Raw genomic sequence first — 21,436 nt, 5'->3', positions numbered from 1 at the left:
AAAATAAAAAAAAGATTCTGGCTTTGATCGTATTGGCGAGTTGGTAGAAGCACCGGAGGGCGGTGAGGGGTGGGGGGGCGTCTATGGCTAGGTATTGCAGGGTATCACCGAGTATGGCTGGGTATCTCCGTGTATGGATGGGTATTCCAGGGTATCTCCAAGTATGGCTGGGTATGGCAATTTATGGCGGGGTATTGCAGAGTATTGGCAGGGTATTGGCGGGGTATTGGCGGGTATTGGAGAGTATTGAGGGGTATTGCAGAGTATTGGCGGGTATTGCAGAGTATTGCAGAGTATTGGCAGGTATTGCAGAGTATTGCAGAGTATTGGTGGGTATTGGCGGGTATTGGCGGGTATTGGCGAGTATTGGGGGGTATTGCCGAGTATTGGGGGGTATTGCCAAGTATTAGGGGTATTGCAGAGTATTGGGGGGTATTGCAGAGTATTGGGGGGTACTGCAGAGTATTGGCAGGGTACTGCAGAGTATTGGGGGTACTGAAAAGTAATGGCAGGGTACTGCAGAGTAATGGCAAGGTATTGCAGAGAATGGGGGTACTGCAGAGTAATGGGGGGTACTGCAGAGTAATGGCAGGGTATTGCAGATTAATGGCAGGGTATTGCAGAGTAATGGGGGGTACTGCAGAGTAATGGGGGGTACTGCAGATTAATGGCAGGGTATTGCAGAGTAATGGGGGGTACTGCAGAGTAATGGGGGGTACTGCAGAGTAATGGCAGGGTATTGCAGAGTAATGGCAGGGTATTGCAGAGTAATGGGGGGTACTGCAGAGTAATGGGGGGTACTGCAGAGTAATGGCAGGGAATTGAAGGGTTAAATTTCGGTGAGCAGCGATGTGGGCACTGCAGATGCAGCCCACAGCGCTGCTGACACCGATCTCTTTCCCCTCCGCTGTACCGATCGGTACAGAGAGGGGAGGGAGGAACCGGCATCATAACATGACACCGGTTTGTTTACAAGTGATCGCTCCGTCATTTGACGGAGCGATCACGTGGTAAACGGCCACGACGAGTGGCTGTTTACCGTGATCTGTGAAGTCCCGGATGCTCTCAGGGGGCGCGCGAGAGCAGAATTCTGGGAGGCCGTTAATTAACGGCCTCTCAGAGTTAAACAACCGTCCTGAAGCCGTTAATCGGCTATGGGTGGTTGTTAAGTGGTTAAAAGATCGTCTGCATATGCAGCCATTTTATATTCCTTATCCTTGACCCTTATCCCCTTAATATCCTTGTTTTTTTCTTATAGCTTTCATAAGGTGTTCCATTACCATTATGTATATTAATGGGGATAAGGGGCAACCTTGTCTAGTTCCATTTGAAATTTTTATATACTCGGATAGCATTCCATTTGTTCTAACTTTAGCTCTTGAATTTTTATTTTTATATAATGCAGTAATCCTTCCTAGCATTTTAGGCCTGATTTCTATTTGCTTTAATACTTCCTCCAGCAACTGCCATCCCACCCTATCAAATGCCTTTTCAGCGTCTATAGCCAAGAGGCATGCTGGGATGGCAACTCCCTGAGCGTATTCGATCAACTTACAGGTTTTAATGATATTGTCCCTTGTTTCTCTCCCTTTCATAAATCCTGTCTGTTCCAAATTTATATGTTCTGATATAATCGCTGTTATTCTTTTAGATAAGATCGTTGAGTATATTCTTATATCTATATTTGTCAAAGATATGGGTCTATAGTTCTTACATAATTAGTGATCTTTTTCAGGTTTTGGTATTAATACAATATGAGCCTCTGTACTTTGTACCACAAATGGTTGTTTTTCAGATACAGAATGATATGTTTTTTTAAGTATAGGTATGATTAAGTTCTTAAATGTCTTATAAAATCTAGCAGTATACCCATCTGGGCCTGGACTTTTCCCCAATGCCAGCTCTGAAATTGCTTGTTGAATCTCTTGCATTGAGATTTCTTCCTCCAGATCTTCTACACTTTCTTTTGGGAATTTAGATATGCCCGTTTTCTTTACATATTCTCGTATCTCTCCCTTTCCACCTATTTCCTTATATTCCTGCTGCTCTTTTATATTGTATAATTTAGAATAATATGTATGGAAAGCTTCAGATATTTCTACTGGATCATGTGTCAGTTCCCCATTTGGTTTTAACATTTTTGCTATATGGCTCAAGGGCTGCTGTTTTTTTAGTACTCTGGCCAATATTTTTCCAGTTTTATTTCCAAATTTATACCATTGTGCTCTATTTTTGTCTCTTATCCGAAGGGATTCTTCGTCAAGCACCGATTTCAACTCCATTTGTTTTTCCTTTAATTTTATTCTATCATTTGAGTTCATACTCTGCTTATGTATCCTTTCCAATTTTTCAATCTCTAATTCCAATTGAGATTTTATTTGTGCTCTTTCTTTTTTGATTCTTGATCCATGCTTGACAAATGTTCCCCTCAGTACACATTTTAATGCCTCCCACTGAATTGGGGGTGAGGTTTCATCTTTTTCATGAATTATTAAGAACTCCTTTATTGTTTGTTGAATCTTCATTTCACATTTTTCATCTTTAATTAGATTATCATTTAGCCTCCATACTCCATTTGTTTTCTTTGTTTCAATTATTTTAAGTTCTATAAATATTGGGGCATGGTCCGACCATAAAACCCCCCCAATCTCTGTTCTTGGGTTCATCATCAGACCAGATTGATTCACAAAGAAAAAATCTAGTCTGTGATAAGAGTTATGAATATTTGAATAGTATGTATAATTTTTTTCCGTTTGATGTTGTGCCCTCCATATATCAGTTAGTTGATACTTCTCCAATACATCCTCAAATTCCTTTATTTTATTTTTATTTTTCCTTTGAGTTTGAGTTGTAGTAGTATCACTTTTTATATCCATTATAAAATTTAGATCTCCACCCACAACTACTGTTCCCTCCACTTTCTCCATTGCGTCCGATAGGGCTCTCACTCCAGCCTCTATTTGCCCATAATTAGGTAGGTAAAGATTGATTATTGTAAATTTTTTACCATACAGCATCACTTTTATTACTAAAGATCTTCCATCTTTACATTTATGTTTTTGTACTATTTGACATGGTAGATCCCTATGGAATGCAATCGATACTCTTTTGATTTGGAATACAAAAATGTATCGTGTATACATGTGTTATAGTTTCTATTATTTATTTTGGGTATGTGATCTGAACGAAAGTGAGTTTCTTGAAATAGAACAATGTCTATTTTTTGCTTATGAAGGAAATGTAATATTTGATTTCTTTTTGAGGGGGAGTTGAGTCCTCTTACATTAAAGGAGCAAAGTTTAACACTTCCCATAGAGAAAAAGGAAAAAAAAATATTAAAGATTGACCTGCAAATCTCACACACAACAAGGTAACTCCTTACCACTCTACTCTATTTCCCACTCTTCCCTATCACACCCACTCTCTCTCCCTTCCACTCAATTATATACCCTACCTTTAACACACCTCTTTTCCCCTATCTAATGACTTCATTTGTCTGACTTACTAAAAGTAAGATCCCTATTGAGGGGGGTCCGAAGCTACTGATCCAAATCCGCTACCACTCGGCTTTCTTATGCTGTTTTTCCTATTTATTTAATTCTTCTTTGCTAACCTCTCTCTCTCTTGCCTTATTTCTCATTTATCCTTCTATTCATTCTTATTTATTCCGAATTGTCTCCAATTTTTAATCCATCTACCTTTTCCCTTAATGCAAGGAAGGGCCTGGAGTGGGGGAAGAGGAAAAAAAAAGAACAATTTCCCTTCCTCCCATCCCCCAACCAAATAGACTGGAGTGGGGTAAAAAAAAAAGGACCATTTCCTTTCCTCCCATCCCCCAACCAAATAGACTGGAGTGGGGTTAAAAAAAAAAGAAGATGATTTCCCCTCCTCCCATCCCCCAACCAAATAGACTGGAGTGGGGAAAAAAAGGAAGAAGGGGTGTGTGAATGTCTATATACATTCATAAATTTAGTGAGCTATTAAGGTTAGATACTAAATAATTTATCTAACATTTTATTAATTATAGTGCCATACCCACATTTAACCGTTTTATGATATCCTCTCCACCCATATCTTACAGGTTCTCCTATATTATAAACAATCAATATTTTAAGTGACATTATCCATTTATGTGTTAACATGTTTATTCTACCTCTACCCTATTACCATTCCGTGAAAATTTACTATAACCATTATTACTTCTTATAGTGTATCTCATCATACTCCTTCCTTTCCTTTTATTTTTCTATCCCTTTTCCCTTCCACCCATTTCCCACCCTCCACCTCCCAACTCTTCCCCCTCCCCACCATCCCTCCCACTCCAGTCCAGTCTCTTCACATTTTTAAGATTTTTTTATAGTTTCTCTTAAATTCTTTAGGCCAATCTGGTATTTTTACTTCTGAAAGCTGAAGGGTCTTCTGAAAGTCTGTTAGATCGTCCAAATCTCTATAAATTACTGTTTGACCTTCATATTGAACCTGTAGTTGAAAAGGAAATTTCCATCTGTGTTGTAGATTCTTCTTTATTCATTGTTCCACAAGGGGTTTTCTTCTATCCAGCGTAAGCTTGGATAGATCTTGAAAAAAAATAACAATCTTGACCCTTCATGTTGTATATGATTATTTTTCCATATTGCAGACATAATTTTATCCTTGGTTTGAGCATAATGTATTTTACATATTACATCTCTAGGCTTATTTGGATCGGCTTTTTTTGGGCCGATTGCTCTATGTACTCTATCAATCATTTTTTCTGTTTTAGATGGTTCCTGTATTATATCTTTAACCACCTCCCGCCCGCCCTATAGCCGAATGACGGCCGTAGAGCAGGCGGGTTCGTCCGGGCGGTCGTCCCTGGACGTCCTTGTGTTTACTTCCGCAATGCGCGCCGCCGGGGGCGCGCATCACAGAAGTTTTGTACTCGCTGTGTCTCCCGGAGACAGGCAAACATAGATCGCCGTGAACGGCCAATCAAAGTGGCCGTTCACAGCGCGATCGCAGCTGCCAATGGGAGATGATCTCAAATGTAAACATATGAGATCATCTCCCATTGCCGTGTCTCTCCCTCCTCACACAGAGACAACGTGTGAGGAGAGAAAGGATCTGTGAGTGACATATTGTATATTACATACTGTGACTAAAATCTGTCAGCCCCAGTGCCAACTGTCAGCCCCAGTGCCATCTGTCAGCCCCAGTGCCAGTGCCATCTGTCAGCCCAGTGCCATTTGCCAGTAGTGCCATCTGACAGTAGTGCCAGTGCTGCCAGTGCCACCTGCCAGCGCCAGTGCCACCTGCCAGCGCCAGTGCCACCTGCCAGCGCCAGTGCCATCCGTCAGCCCCAGTGCCGTCAGCCCCAGTGCCGTCAGCCCCAGTGCCGCCAGTGCCGTCAGTGCCAGTGCCTCCAGTGCCAGTGCCGCCAATGCTAGTGCTACCTGCCAGCGCCAGTGCCACCTGCCAGCGCCAGTGCCATCCGTTAGCCCCAGTGCTGTCAGCCCCAGTGCCGCCAGTGCCAGTGCCGCCAGTGCCAGTGCCACCTGCCAGTGCCACCTGCCAGCGCCAGTGCCATCCGTCAGCCCCAGTGCCGTCAGCCCCAGTGCCGTCAGTGCCAGTGCCGCCAGTGCCAGTGCCACCTGCCAGCGCCAGTGCCACCTGCCAGCCGCAGTGCCATCTGCCAGCCCCATTTGCCAAAGCAATTAGCCAGAGCAAATAGCCAGCACCATCTGCCAGTGCCAGTGCCATCTGCCAGTGCCAGCCCCAGTGCCATCTGTCAGCGACATCTGCCAGCGACATCTGCCAGCGACATCTGTCAGCGACATCTGTGAGCGACATCTGTCAGCCCCATCTGTCAGCCCCATCTGTCAGCCCCATCTGCCTCCAGTGCCATCTGCCTCCAGTGCCATCTGCCTCCAGTGCCATTTGTCAGTGCCACGTGTCGTCAGTGCCACGTGTTGTCAGTGCCACGTGTCGTCAGTGCCACCTGTCGTCAGTGCCACCTGCCACGTCAGTGTCACCTGTGATCAGTGCTGTCAGTGTCATCTGCCAGATCAGCGTCACCTGTCAGTGTCATCTGCCAGATCAGCGTCACCTGTCAGTGCCATTTGTGATCAATAAAAATGTCACAAAGATTATATTCAGCTGAGGAGGCATATGATATTCTTGCAGCCGACGAGAGCAACGGAGAGGTTTCCGCTTCGGATTCCTCCTCATATTCAGATTGTGAGTCCGACGTGGACTACGAGCCTGTCCTCAGCAGCGGTACCATGACAGCCTCAGAGGAGGAAGATGATAGTCCGCCCATCAGACGAAGGCGCACTGGTGAGGAGGCGGTACCATCCACCAGCACCGCAGAGCCATCCACCGGCAACCCAGTGCCATCCACCGGCACCACAGTACCTCGGCAAAGGCCACGTACCAGTGGGGTGTCAACTCGGCCCCAAAGGGTTAGGTCCCATGCCAGCCTTCCGTATTCCCTCCAGAACCCCTTGTGGCTTCCTCCTAACGCTAACGTTCCCCCTTTCATTGCCAACCCAGGAGTCCAGGTGGACACACACAATTTTTCCCTGATGGACTTTTTCCACCTAATTTTTACAGAGGACATGCTTGAATCCATTGTGGTCCAGTCCAACCTATATGCCCAACAATTTATTGAAAGCAACCCAACGTCCTCTTATGCCCGTCCCTACGAGTGGAGAGCCCTAACAGTGGAGGAGTTTAAAAAAATGTTGGGCCTCACATTTTGTATGGGACTAAACAATAAAAATGAAATACGTGCATATTGGTCATCCCGCCCCATCTATCACATGCCCATCTTTTCCTCAATAATGCCCCGGACCAGATATCTAATGATAATGAGATTCCTACACTTTAACGACAATACCCAGTGCCTTCCCCCGGAATAACCCAAATTTTGATAAACTTTACAAAATTCGGCCGCTAATAAATTATTTTTCTGAGATCTTCCCCCAGTTGTTTACCCCAGACCAACACATATGTGTGGATGAGTCCCTGATCAAATTTTCTGGCAGGCTGGGCCTAAAGCAATTTATTCCCTCCAAAAGGGCCCGCTATGGGGTGAAGATGTATAAATTGTGTGATCGAGCCACAGGGTATACATATTCCTTCATGGTATACGAAGGGAAGGACACCCAGCTACATCCCCCTAATTGCCCCGAATACATCAGATCGAGTGGGAAAGTTGTTTGGGAACTCATAAACCCACTCCTGGAGAAAGGCTACCATCTTTATGTGGATAATTTTTATACAAGTTTACCCCTGTTCCGCAACCTCCATAGAAAGCAAACTCCAGCATGTGGCACCGTAAGAACGAACCGGAAGGGCTTTCCTCAAAGCCTCGTCAACAAAAGGCTAAGAAAAGGCGAAGCGGCGAGTTTACGGAACGAGGAAATTTTGGCTGTGAAGTGGAGGGACAGAAGGGATGTGTACATGCTTTCTTCGATCCACAACAACAATTTTGTTGAGATCACCAGGAGGGATGGCCCAATACAAAAACCCACTTGTATCCATGAATACAACATGTTCATGGGGGGTGTCGATTTGAACGACCAGATGCTCGAACCCTACCTTGCCACAAGAAGAACATACAAGTGGTATAAAAAAAATGCAATTTATTTCTTTAATTTGGCCATATACAGTGGTGTGAAAAAGTGTTTGCCCCCTTCCTCATTTCCTGTTCCTTTGCATGTTTGTCACACTTAAGTGTTTCGGAACATCAAACCAATTTAAACAATAGTCAAGGACAACACAAGTAAACACAAAATGCAATTTGTAAATGAAGGTGTTTATTATTAAAGGTGAAAAAAAATCCAAACCATCATGGACCTGTGTGAAAAAGTGATTGCCCCCCTTGTTAAAACATACTATAACTGTGGTTGTCCACACCTGAGTTCAATTTCTCTAGCCACACCCAGGCCTGATTATTGCCACACCTGTTCACAATCAAGGCATCACTTAAATAGGAGCTGCTTGACACAGTAAGGTCCACCAGAAGATCCTTAAAAGCTACACATCATGCCGAGACCCAAAGAAATTCAGGAACAATTGAGAAAGAAAGTAATTGAGATCTATTAGTCTGGAAAGGGTTATAAAGCCATTTCCAAAGCTTTGGGAATCCAGCGAACCACAGTGAGAGCCATTATCCACAAATGGCGAAGACATGGAACAGTGGTGAACCTTCCCAGGAGTGGCCGGCCGCCCAAAATTACCCCAAGAGCGCAGCGACGACTCATCCAAGAGGTCACAAAAGACCCCACAACAACGTCCAAGGAACTGCAGGCCTCACTTGCCTCAGTTAAGGTCAGCGTTCATGCCTCCACCATTAGGAAAAGACTGGGCAAAAATGGCCTGCATGGCAGAGTTCCAAGGAGAAAACCACTGCTGAGCAAAAAGAACATCAAAGCTCGTCTCAATTTCTCCATGGCCCTGTGTGAAAAAGTGATTGCCCCCTAAACCTAATAACTGGTTGGGCCACCCTTAGCAGCAACAACTGCAACCAAGCGTTTGCGATAACGTGCAATGAGGCTTTTACAGCGTCCTGGAGGAATTTTGGCCCACTCATCTTTGCAGAATTGTCCTAATTCAGTTACATTAGAGGGTTTTCAACCATGAATGGCCTTTTTAAGGTCATACCACAACATCTCAATAGGATTCAGGTCAGGACTTTGGCTAGGCCACTCCAAAGTCTTCATTTTGTTTTTCTTCAGCCATTCGTTGGTGGACTTGCTGGTGTGTTTAGGATCATTGTCCTGCTGTAGAACCCAAGTTCGTTTCAGCTTGAGTACACGAACAGATGGTCGGACATTCTCCTTCAGGATCTCTTGGTAGACAGCAGAATTCATAGTTCCTTTTATCACGGCAAGTCTTCCAGGTCCTGAAGCAGCAAAACAGCCCCAGACCATCACACTACCACCACCATATTTTACTGTTGGTATAATGTTCTTTTTATGAAATGCAGTGTTCCTTCTACGCCAGATATACTTGGACACACACCTTCCAAAGAGTTCCACTTTTGTCTCATCGGTCCACAGAATGTTGTCCCAAAAGTCTTGGGGATCGTCAAGATGTGTTGTGGAGAAATTGAGACGAGCTTTGATGTTCTTTTTGCTCAGCAGTGGTTTTCTCCTTGGAACTCTGCCATGCAGGCCATTTTTGCCCAGTCTTTTCCTAATGGTGGAGGCATGAACGCTGACCTTAACTGAGGCAAGTGAGGCCTGCAGTTCCTTGGACGTTGTTGTGGGGTCTTTTGTGACCTCTTGGATGAGTCGTCGCTGCGCTCTTGGGGTAATTTTGGGCGGCCGGCCACTCCTGGGAAGGTTCACCACTGTTCCATGTCTTCGCCATTTGTGGATAATGGCTCTCACTGTGGTTCGCTGGATTCCCAAAGCTCTGGAAATGGCTTTATAACCCTTTCCAGACTAATAGATCTCAATTACTTTCTTTCTCAATTGTTCCTGAATTTCTTTGGGTCTCGGCATGATGTGTAGCTTTTAAGGATCTTCTGGTGGACCTTACTGTGTCAAGCAGCTCCTATTTAAGTGATGCCTTGATTGTGAACAGGTGTGGCAATAATCAGGCCTGGGTGTGGCTAGAGAAATTGAACTCAGGTGTGGACAACCACAGTTATAGTATGTTTTAACAAGGGGGCAATCACTTTTTCACACAGGTCCATGATGGTTTGGATTTTTTTTCACCTTTAATAATAAACACCTTCATTTACAAATTGCATTTTGTGTTTACTTGTGTTGTCCTTGACTATTGTTTAAATTGGTTTGATGTTCCGAAACACTTAAGTGTGACAAACATGCAAAGGAACAGGAAATGAGGAAGGGGGCAAACACTTTTTCACACCACTGTACAACACGTATGTAATTTATCGTAAATCCACAGAAAGACCCATACCCTTCCTTGGCTACCAGGAGGAAATCACCACTGCCCTTATATACCCCAACGGCCCACCACAAAACATTCGATCCGATGTAATTAGCAGACTCTCTGAACGCCACTTTCCTGATAAAATCCCTCCCAGACCAACAGGCCGAAGACATCAGAAAAAATGTCGGGTGTGCAGCAAACGAGGATTGAGAAGAGACACCACTTATCATTGTGCCCTTCCCAACCAGGCCTCTGCATAGGTGACTGTTTCCGCCGTTACCATACTTCAGTGAATTATTAGTGAAGTATGGTAACCATAACCCTCACTTCCTGCCATTTACCTTCAAACGCCTTATGCCTCTGCTTGCTCTGTAACTGACCCTGGCTTGTTATTCGACCACGCTTCTGCCTACTGATTCTGTTTATGCCTCTGCCTGATCTGGAACTGACCCTGGACTGTTATTCGACCAAGCTTCTGCCTACTGATTCTGTACATACCTCTGCCTGATCTGGAACTGACCCTGGACTGTTTGACCATGCCTTTGCCTGCCTCTTGGACTGATCTTGTACCCTCTCAGTGGACTAGTGGGATTCATAACAGGGGTCTCACATATGTGAGGGGCTCCAGAATAGTTTTTTTGGATGAAGAAGACAATTTCCTTTGTTTTCTCATTCCTAGATTAGGGTCTGGAGACTCGGAGGCTTCAAAGAGATTTGGGTGGGAGAAGCCTCTACCCCTATCCCCATTCTGTCCTGAACAAGGCCCTACTTCTGCCTGCTGCCTGTAGGACCTATACCATCATGCCTCTGCATGTCGCATGAACTGACCACACCACATGGATGGACCATGTTCCTGCCTACTACCAGGACCAATATTTTGGCAATGCTGACGATCTCTGCCTGCACTGACCTTGGACTGTATATGGACAGTATCCCTGCCTGCTGCCAATATTGACTATGGACAGTATACCTGCCTGTTGCCTGGAAAATTGTGTTCACTTTTGCTGACCAAGTCCCTGCCTGCTGCCTGGACCAGTGCTATCATCCTGTGGACAACTGCGCTGCTAAAACCACAGGTAATCTTTTGTTTACTCTTTTCTCAGCAGAATGTATTTTGGGGTGTAATTCTTGGTATGTGCATGCTATGTGTCCCTGGAACACCTGATGGTGTTCCTTGCATGTTGGGCCTCTGTATGTGGCCAAGCTGTGTAAAAGTCTCACACATTTGGTATTGTCATACTCAGGAGGAGTAGCAGAACGTATTTTGGGGTGTCATTTTTGCTATGTACATGCTATGTGTTGGAAATATCTTATAAATGGACAACTATGCGTAAAAAAAATGCGTTTTAATTTTTTTCCACATTTTCCCGAAACTTCTGGAAAAAAATAAACCATTCAAAAGACTCAATATGCCTCATAGATTATACATTGGGGTGTTAGCTTTCCAAAATGGGGTCACTTTGTGGGCATTTCCATTGTCCTGGTGCTCCAGGGCCTTCAAAACTGTAATAGGTGGTTGAGAAATAAGATGTGTAATTTATGCTCCTAGAACGCCTGATGGTGCTATTTCAATATTGGGCCTCTGTATGTGGCCAGGCTGTGTAAAAGTCTCACACGTTTGGTATCGTTATACTCAGGAGGAGTAGTAGAACATATTTTGGGGTGTCATTTTTGCTATGTACATGCTATGTGTTGGAAATATCTTATAAATGGACAACTTTGCGTAAAAAAAATGCGTTTTCATTTTTTTTCCACATTTTCCCAAAACTTCTGGAAAAAAAATGAACCATTCAAACGACTCATTATGCCTCATAGATTATACGTTGGGGTGTTAGCTTTCCAAAATGGGGTCACTTTTGGGCATTTCCATTGTCCTGGTGCTCCAGGGCCTTAAAAACTGTAATAGGTGGTTGAGAAATAAGATGTGTAATTTATGCTCGTAGAACGCCTGATGGTGCTATTTCAATATTGGGCCTCTGTATGTGGCCAGGCTGTGTAAAAGTCTCACACATTTGGTATCGTTATACTCAGGAGGAGTAGTAGAACGTATTTTGGGGTGTCATTTTTGCTATGTGCATGCTATTTGTTGGAAATATCGTATAAATGGACAACTTTGCGTAAAAAAAATGCGTTTTAATTTTTTTTCCACATTTTCCCAAAACTTCTGGAAAAAAAATGAACCATTCAAACGACTCAATATGCCTCATAGATTATACGTTGGGGTGTTAGCTTTCCAAAATGGGGTCACTTTGTGGGCATTTCCATTGTGCTGGTGCTCCAGGGCCTTCAAAACTGTAATAGGTGGTTGAGAAATAAGATGTGTAATTTATGCTCCTAGAACGCCTGATGGTGCTATTTCAATATTGGGCCTCTGTATGTGGCCAGGCTGTGTAAAAGTCTCACACATTTGGTATCGTTATACTCAGGAGGAGTAGTAGAACGTATTTTGGGGTGTCATTTTTGCTATGTACATGCTATGTGTTGGAAATATCTTATAAATGGACAACTTTGCATTAAAAAAATGCGTTTTAATTTTTTTCCCACATTTTCCCAAAACTTCTGGAAAAAAAATGAAGCATTCAAACGACTCATTATGCCTCATAGATTATACGTTGGGGTGTTAGCTTTCCAAAATGGGGTCACTTTGTGGGCATTTCCATTGTCCTGGTGCTCCAGGGTCTTCAAAACTGTAATAGGTGGCTGAGAAATAAGATGTGTAATTTATGCTCCTAGAACGCCTGATGGTGCTATTTCAATATTGGGCCTCTGTATGTGACCAGGCTGTGCAAAAGTCTCACACATTTGGTATCGTTATACTCAGGAGGAGTAGTAGAACGTATTTTGGGGTGTCATTTTTGCTATGTACATGCTATGTGTTGGAAATATCTTATAAATGGACAACTTTGTGTAAAAAAAATGCGTTTTCATTTTTTTTCCACATTTTCCCAAAACTTCTGGAAAAAAAATGAAACATTCAAACAACTCATTATGCCTCATAGATTATACGTTGGGGTGTTAGCTTTCCAAAATGGGGTCACTTTGTGGGCATTTCCATTGTCCTGGTGCTCCAGGGCCTTCAAAAGTGTAATAGGTGGTTGAGAAATGAAATGTGTAATTTATGCTCCTAGAACGCCTGATGGTGCTATTTCAATATTGGGCCTCTGTATGTGGCCAGGCTGTGTAAAAGTCTCACACGTTTGGTATCGTTATACTCAGGAGGAGTAGTAGAACATATTTTGGGGTGTCCTTTTTGCTATGTACATGCTATGTGTTGGAAATATCTTATAAATGGACAACTTTGTATTTTGGGATGTCATTTGTGGTATATACATGCCATGTGAGAGAAATAACCTATTACATTGAAAATTTGGTGAGAAAAAATAAATAAATAAATAAATCTTCATTTTGCAAAGAATTGGGGGGGAAAAACAAAAACGGACCGAATTGGACACTATCCTTTCGGAACGCACGGAGAAATCGCTTCGGTGGTCAAAAGCTAGGTTTTTGCTACACAGTAATACAGCTTCTAGGATGTTCTCCCGCAAATTGCACCAATCCCTACAACCTGCTCATGTTTACAAGTTAAGAAATGACAAAGGTAATCTGGTTTCGCACCCTAACGAAGTGCTGAAAATTTTCTCCTCCTTCTACCGGGACCTATTATCCCCTCCCTCGCAACCCATGCCAAACACAGTAGGTCAATGGTTGGACTCTAGCCCTCTTCCATCTCTTTCTGATTTACAACGGACCGCACTTAACGCCCCCTGCACTGACCAAGAGGTGTTGGACACTATTAAGACGCTCAAATCTTCTACAGCCCCCGGCCCAGACGGCTACACCTCTTCATATTACAAGAAATTTTCACAGATCCTGGCCCCTAAATTGTCCAGACTATTTAACCAGACGCTACAAGGACAGACTCTCCCCGATGAGATGTTACGTGCTAATATGACCCTGATCTCCAAACCTCATAAGGACCATTCCCTGCCCCAGAACTTTAGGCCCATCTCGGTGTTAAATAACGATATTAAAATCCTTGGAAAGATTTTGGCGAACAGATTGGCCCCTATTGTTGGCGCCCTGGTGGGCCCGGAGCTGACTGGTTTTATCCCCAATAGGCAGATCACTGATAACATTCGCTTGGCAACAAATATCATTCAAGATGTGAACCTTTTCTCACGTAGAGTTCTGATTTTGGGGTTGGATATCCAAAAAGCCTTCGACAGTGTCCTTTGGCCTTATTTGGATCGGGTTCTAGCCAGGTTCGGGTTCAGTGGCGAATTTATAAATGGTTTTAAGGCATTGTTTTACAGACCCCAAACTAGGATCAAACTCCCCGGTAGTTCCTCAGAATTTTTCCCTATAGGCAGGGGCACCCGTCAGGGCTGCCCCCTTTCCCCACTAATATTTGCCTTGGCCCTGGAGCCCCTTGCCAGGGCCATTATTACTAACCCAAATATTGGGGGGTACTTGAAAGAAGAAGGGGAGTACAAGATTAGCCTTTACGCGGACGATGTCCTTTTGTTTTTACCCAATCCTCTGATAGCACTTCCTAATCTTCTCGAGCTTTTGCGCTCCTTCCACAAGCTTTCGGGCCTGGGGGTGAATTTAGCTAAGTGTACTGCCCTTCCTATCAACTTTACCCCCGCAGACATATCTAACATTCGCTCCTTTTTTGGATTCTCCCTTTCTAAAAGCACCATATTATACCTGGGGGTCCATCTAGCCCCTTCCCTACCCGAAATCTATAGTGCCAATTATCCGCCGGCCTTTACTATGGTTCGGAGGTGGTTACGTTTGTGGTCGACCTATCGTATCCCCTTGATAGGGAGGATTGTAGCTATTAAAATGTCGATTTTGCCAAAACTATTGTATTATTTCAGGGCTCTCCCTATTTATGTATCGCGCCAGTCCCTCACCGCTCTACAACGAGACATTAACACTTTTCTTTGGCAGGGTAAGAGGCGTAGGCTAGGAAGACCCCTATTACAACGACCACTTCTACAGGGTGGCTTAGGCCTCCCAGATGTGTGGCTCTATTATTTAGTGGCCAGGTTGGCCCAGACGGCTCAGTGGCATGCCCCTACGGCTGGTATACCATGGTTGCAATTTGAGACTCAATCACTGCGCCCTTATTTTCTCCCGGGCATCCTGTGGCAGGAGAGTTTACGTCCAAGGGACTTAGCCCCCCTTAATAATATTGTGAGTAGCTCACTCTACCTCTGGTCACTGTATAGTGCTAAATTTAAGTTGCGGCCCGATAGACCCACTATGGCATCGTTTTTGGGCGATAGGAGATTCCCCCTAGCGTTTGGGTCTCCTGCCGCCTTTAGATGGTGGATCCAAAAGTCCTTGATCACTCTGCGGGCCTTATCTGTTAGAAGGGGTGTATTCACCTCCTTCTCACAACTCCAATCACAGCATGAGGTACCTAGAGTGGAATTTTACAAATATCTTCAGATTCACCACTTTTTTCAAACACATTATAGCTCCCCCCGCACCACCTCTAATACTCAATTTGAATCCTTATGCTATAGACACTCCAGAGACAGGGGTATTATCTCTACAGTGTACAGGCATCTTTTGGAATCCCAATTGCCAGAGAAGACCAGGGCGATGTGTCTCTGGGAAACTGATCTAGACACAGAGTTCTCGTCTGAGGAGTGGCGTAAGATGCTCTTGAATATGCATGGTTGCGCTAGATCAATGGCGGTGAAGGATACTGTGGTGAAGCTTCACACCCGTTGGTACCTAACCCCGGATAGGATTCATAGATTTTACCCCACAGTTCCCGATCTCTGCTTTCGGGGCTGCCCGGAATCGGGCTCTTTAATCCACACTTTCTGGAGCTGTCCTCGGCTCCAGGGGGTGTGGGATCAGGTTCGCACCATGGTATCCTCTATAGTGGGGTTCGGGGTCCACTTATCACCTGAACACTGTTTATTGTTCGCTCCTATAACGGGGGTTCCCCGTCCCACCCAAAGGTTGATCAACACACTGTTCTGCGCTGTCCACTGGACGATTGCGCTACATTGGCGCTCGCAGGTAACTTCCTGGTCTCAAGTTCTTGGTAGGATGGATGCTATCCGCCTAATGGAACATGTACACCACACCATTATGGACACCATGCATATTCATACCGCTAAATGGGCCGATTGGCCGGTGTGTCCCGATCCCACGGGGGAGCCTTCCCCCCAACACCCCCAGTAGGGGATGCAGCGGAGTCCAGACTGTCCTACTGAGTACCTGTATTACCGCGATGGATGGTTTATTCACCCACCTCTTTGACCCAGGTCTATGACTAGCACCAGCTTGGAGTCAGAGCTATGGTATATACGCTGTTTGAATGTGAAGTCAGCAGTAATAGTTCTTGCACTGTTACATTTCTCTGTTTAGTTTTGTTTTCTTTTGTTTTACTAGCTTTCTATTTTTAACATACTTGAATTTGATCAGCATCACCTGGTGCACACGGTCTAGGCTATGTGCGTAAATTACTTTTGTATGTTCTCCTTTGTGCCTGGTGCGCGGCTGTTCCAGCTATATTTGTATGTAGTGTATTTCTTTTATGCTATCCCTTGATGCAGTCATGTACCTGTTTCTGTGGATCTACTTATTTTTCTTTTACCCTCAATAAAAACGTTTGTAATTAAGAATTGTGGGAAAAAGATGACAACATCAAAAACCTCACCATGCATCTTAGTAAATACCTTGGAATGTCTACTTTCAAAAAAGGGGTCATTTGGGGGGTATTTGTACTTTCCTGACTTGTTCTGGTCGCAAGAAATGAGATAGGCCACCAGTACATCAGGTGTGATCAATTTTTTATGATTCGCACCACAGCTTGTAGACTCTCTAACTTTCACAAAGACCAAATAATATCCACTAATTTGGGTTATTTTTACCAAAGATATGTAGCAGTATAAATTGTAATTAAAATTTTATATATAAAATATATATAAATATATATATTTTATATATTTTAAAAATTATAATTTGCTAAATTTTATCACAGAAACAAAGAAATATGCGTTTTTTTTCAAAATTTTCGGTCTTTTTTCATTTATAGCGCAAAAAATAAAAACCCCAGAGGTGATCAAATACCACCAAAAGAAAGCTCTATTTGTGGGAAAAAAAGGACACAAAATTCATTTGGGTACAGTGTTGCATGACTGAGTAATTGTCATTCAAAGTGTGAGAGCACCAAAAGCTGAAAATTGGTCTGGGCAGGAAGGGTGTTTAAGTGCCCAGTAAGCAAGTGGTTAAATATCTTCTGTATAACTTCTGATAACTCTTCTGTGGTCACATTTTATTTTAATCCTCTTATTCTTATATTGTTCCTTCTACTCCTATTTTCCTGCTCATCAGTAATATTTACCATTTGTTTTAAGTCATTATTTTGCTCTTGAATTTTTTACTTTGCCTGCGTCATTTTCTTTTCCAAACTTTTTATTCTTGTATCCAAGCTTTCTAACTTCTCCTGTGTCTCTAAGGTGATTACTTTTATTTCTTGAATTTCTGCTTTATATAATTTCTCCAATCTTTGAATATAAAGATCCATGTCAGCCCTAGTGGGTAGAGAAGCTATGTATGTTTTCATGTCCCATTTTTCATTCTCTTTATCCTTTTTATTTTCTATTTCAATATCCAAAGTATCTATTGGAGAGCTATTTCTGGGATGATTTATCATTTCTTCTCCTGATGTTCCCCATATTAAGGATGATTCCACTGAGTTTATTACATCTTGAGATATCTGTAACGTCTGTATTGTCTGTGATGATTGCAGTTGTGAGTGAGGTTGTAGTTGTTGAAAGATTTCTTTAATATCAGTGGTTTGTGTAACTTGAACCCCAGTGGTGTTTTTAGTTACACTCTCCTTTTTTTTATTTCCATTCACATACAATGATTTATTCCCCTTTTTTGGTGCAATTTTTTATTTTTTTTGCCTCTGTATTTGTAATATATATATATTTTTTATAGTACTTTTTTCCCTTATCAATCTCAGTCTCAGTCTCAGTTTTTTTTTTTTTTTTTACACCATACACCACCCTTAGTATATCTTACCAATTTTAACAGTCTTTGTTCATCACCTAGTCACAGTTCCTTTCTTTCTTTTTCCTATTTTTTTTTTTCCAACCAGAAAGCACACAGGCACCAAGTCCAACTTTTGCTTAAAGCAGAATAGATTTAAGTGCAATATACCCCTGCATCTTCGAGATTTTCTCTGTAGTTCAATAAATGATAGCCCTCACGAGCTCCAGGATGAAACCACAATATTTTTACTGTACAGCAGATGTTACCTCCCTGTACACGGTTATCCCACATGAATTGGGTATGGAAGCTATTCAAGGATTTTTGGTTCGGGATTCTAATCTCCGTGAGGAACAAATTGGTTTTCTTATGACTTTACTTAGATTTGCAGGTTCCCATAACTACTTTTGGTTCAACCAACAATTTTATAGACAAGTTAGGGGAGTTGCTATGGGGGCCAAATATGCCCCGAGCCTGGCCAATTTGTTTATGGCCAGGTGGGAGGAGGATGTCATCTATGCCCAGGAGGTCCCACAGTTGGTCCTGTTGGCAAGATACATAGATGACATCCTCCTGCTCTGGGAGGGTCATTTGTGTGACCTTTCTAACTTTCTGCAATCCCTCAATAATAATCAGAGGGGTATTCATCTAAACTATGAGATGAGTCAGGACAGAATTAATTTTCTTGACCTGAACATCTTGGTGAAGGATGAGGTTTTTGTGACGTCTACCTACTTCAAGGAGACGGACAGGAATTATTTTATCCCCACAGATAGTTGTCATCATGTCCCTTGGCTCAGAGCAGTCCCCAAGAGCCAATATATGCGTCTGAGGCGTAACTGCTCTGACCCAGGGGAATTCTGTACTCAGGCAGGTGTCCTTACGTCCAGATTTCTGGAAAAAGGATATGAACGTGAGTTTCTGGCCTCTACTTTGGAGGGTGTCCTCAATCTTGATAGAGCTGATTTATTGAGCGAAAGAGGCCCTAGAAATAATGTTGATTTTCGAGAGAATGTTCCTTTTGTCACCACTTATTCCTTACAGCATAGGAGTGTAAAACATCTGGTGGAGAAATATTGGCACATTGTTACGGGTGATACTGTGTTGGGGAACATTTTACCAGCCAGGCCTAGAGTTATTTTTAGGGGTGTCCCTTCTTTGAGACACCAACTGGCTCCCAATGCGATTGATCTGCCCAAGATGGGGAAGGGCTTCTTCGACCAATTAACTGGATATTATAGGTGCGGAAAATGTAGGGTTTGCTCTCTCAATATATGCACTCAGAGACGTACCACCGTGTTTACTTCTACAGTAACACGAAGGGAACACGCTATCAAACCCTGCATTACCTGTTCCACAAAGGGTGTCGTTTACATGCTGCAGTGCCCATGCGGGCTGCAGTATGTGGGACGGACCAAACGGCCCTTACAAGTAAGGTTGAATGAGCACATCACAAATATTCTTATAGGGTTCCCCAATCACTCGGTATCCAAACATTATTTGCTCAAACACAACAAAGATCCTTCTAAAACGTTATTTCTGGGCATAGACAAGTTCAAACCTCATTGGCGAGGAAGCTCATTGGTTAGAGAAATTTCTAAATCTGAAATGTCCTGGATCCATCGGTTGAAATCTTATGTCCCTTACGGACTCAATATAGATACAGATGTGAACGCATTTGTAGATAATTCCTAGATACAAAGTTCTATTTATTTACTGGTTAAATTAAATTATCTTTTATGAATTTTACGGAGTTGATTGGTTTAATGTCCATGAGCATTGTATTTTGTAAACTTTTTCTGAGACATGGAGGTTGGCTTTTTTTCTTTCAGTAGAGGCCCAGTTTTCAAAATCTTTGGGGGTATTCTTATATATAAATAGTCTTTTTTTGGTTTTTTTTTGTTTTTGTTGCTATAAAAGTAAAAAAGTAATTATTGGGTGGCACTATTTTGACTATTGGCCATCACTATTTTTATTTATCTATAAGAGGGGTAATTATGACATGTGTGTATAAGGTTAGCATAGCACATTTAAGCGATTTTGGTCTACATATCTAAGCCCCTTTTTTAGGGTGTCTTTATATATGAATTATTTTTTTGTGTTCTGTATATCATTTATATATACATGGAGAATACAGAAATATTATATACATATATTTTTTTGGTATTAAAAGTTTATTTGGGTACAGTATAGCTTTAAGAAAATTTTTTGTATTTCAAAAAAAAAATTTTTTTTTTTGTATTTCATCATTTTTGACACATAGGGATATGAGGGAAATTTTGGTATTGTATCCTCATTGTTCCGCATGGGATACATTACCTATACAATTTGGGTATTTAATACATATATAAACATATTTTTTTGTTTTTTAATTATAATTTTTTAGGTGCTAATATTTGTGGAACAGTTTGGGGAGTGACATCCGTGTTACAATGTTCCTTTCATTTATAAATTTTTTTTGCCCTTATATTCTGTTGGGAGATTTAGTTGTTTTGTCCACAACTAAGATGGTTTTATTTGCCAGACCTCTATGTCTCAGAACGAGGTTTGGCTCTATTTAATGGTGGTGCGTTGAGGCGGCCCGTTCCCCATTGAAAACGTCACGTATGACGAAACGCGTATAGGAGGGCACACTGTGATGTCACCACGTGTTACGAGAGGAGGACGGGCTCTCGTTTTTTTGCCGGCCGGCTTGTTTTTACATGCGGAAAACGTTCGTTTTTATGTAAGTGTATTTCTACTAATTAAAAAAGCATTGAAGTTTTTTACACTATGGGAGGCTTCTTTTCTTTTTATATTACGAACGTGAAACTGGGTTACTTATGAGAATGTGGAGCGGCTACAGTGTATGGATCGTTCGTTCCCTGAGGGATAAAGGATAAAGTGTCTGGTGGAGGCGAGGAGCTGTCGGTGGCTTGGTACTCTAAACGCTCCTTGTGCTTTTACCGTCTGGTAAGCGCACTGTTTTGTCGGTGGTGGGACACTATAGTGATAAGGAAGTGTGGAATCACTGTGGTGCGATCGTCTTCCTTTTTTGGATAACATAAAGTTTCCATGGACTTTTCTTTATAATTGTTTTTTTTTTTTTATTTATATTATTTGGCGCAGCTCTTTTGTTTATTTTCTAACAATATTTTTACTACTTCATCAAAAAAAAATTATTTTCCTTTTCTTTTCTTTTTTCTTCCTCTGTTGCTCCCCACCTGCAAGTGCTCAACAATGTCAGCCTTTTCGTATCTTGCCGGGATTTTCCAAGACTTTCTGAGGCCTATCTAATGTTTCCGAGGCTTACCGAGGTTCTCCGAGAGCACCCGCTCACTGCCGATCTCCACCCGACTCCTCTACGAGGTTTTCGAGGTCCACCGGGGAGGGAGGCTCACGGTCACCGGCTCCATCTCTGATCTCAGCCGACACGAAAAGGACAGATGACCAGATCTACTCCCACCCACACTCCTTTCTCGATCAGATGACCTCTCTCAGCTCACGAGACATGGCACCCCACGGGCTCTCCTCTCCTTTG

Source organism: Lithobates pipiens, unplaced genomic scaffold, assembly GCF_037356315.1.
Source record: "Lithobates pipiens isolate NorthernLeopardFrog02 unplaced genomic scaffold, aLitPip1_a1.2 Scaffold_8, whole genome shotgun sequence".
In the NCBI taxonomy this organism is placed as follows: Eukaryota; Metazoa; Chordata; class Amphibia; order Anura; family Ranidae; genus Lithobates; species Lithobates pipiens.
Note: the sequence above shows the minus strand (reverse complement) of the source record.